Here is a 1,027-nt window from a genome sequence, read left to right as displayed (position 1 = left end):
TTACACATAAATAAAAAAAATTAGGTATAGTAAGAACAAATACATAAATTAAAATAAAATTTAGAAAAATAAGAACCAATAAAATATTGAAGGAAAGAAATATAAATAGAAGAGAAATAAAATTATTGGATGGAAGAGAAATAATTTAATGAATTTTATGTGTATATAAAAGAAGAATAAAAAGAAGATATACAGTGTTTTATTTAATTTAGTAAAATTTATGGGAATAAACATATAGAATAAGAGAATAAAAAATGATAATAAAAAGAAGCTAAACATCTGAATTAATATCAAAAAATAAAAAATAATAAAATAATAATAATCTATCATAATCTTAATCTTTTAATACAATTAATTAATAATAATATAATTAGTCTACCATAATCAATTTTGTTACTCACTTTAACCTTATTATTCATTTATTGTATCTAAAAAAGTATATAATGTCACACTTATTTTTAAAAATATGAAACTCTTCAAATACACGGTATAATATATAATTTAAGAACAATAAAATAAAAATATCTAGAATTTTATAATAGTATTTGAAATTTTCAATGACAATAATACAAAGTGTTTAAATCGACCAAATGAATTCAATAGTTATCCTTTACACATCTTATTTAAATTTGAATCTTAAAATTTACTTTTATCTTTTTTTTCTAATATCAATTATTTTTGACAAAAAATAGAGAAAAAAAATTTATTAGACAAAAAAATATCCGATCAAAAAATTATTATAAGAAGATTTATAATTAGAGAAAAAAAGAATAAAAGTATTAATAATAATTAAGAAAAAGAAACGAAGCTTGTATTAAAGAATGTTAGAAAAGAAATAATAAAGTTCATATTAATAATAATAATAATAATGTTGAGGAATGATGTTGCTGCTTTAGACTTTTAACCTTTGTCTTTGGCCATCTTTTTTTCTGTTCTTTGCTCTTTTTTTTTAAATTATCAAGTCATAAAAAAATAAAGAACAATTTAAGAAAACGAAAACAGCAAGATCGAAAACAGTAAGATCAAT

This window comes from Arachis hypogaea, chromosome 2 (assembly GCF_003086295.3).
Source record: "Arachis hypogaea cultivar Tifrunner chromosome 2, arahy.Tifrunner.gnm2.J5K5, whole genome shotgun sequence".
Lineage (NCBI taxonomy): Eukaryota > Viridiplantae > Streptophyta > Magnoliopsida > Fabales > Fabaceae > Arachis > Arachis hypogaea.
This window is presented reverse-complemented; position numbering follows the sequence as displayed.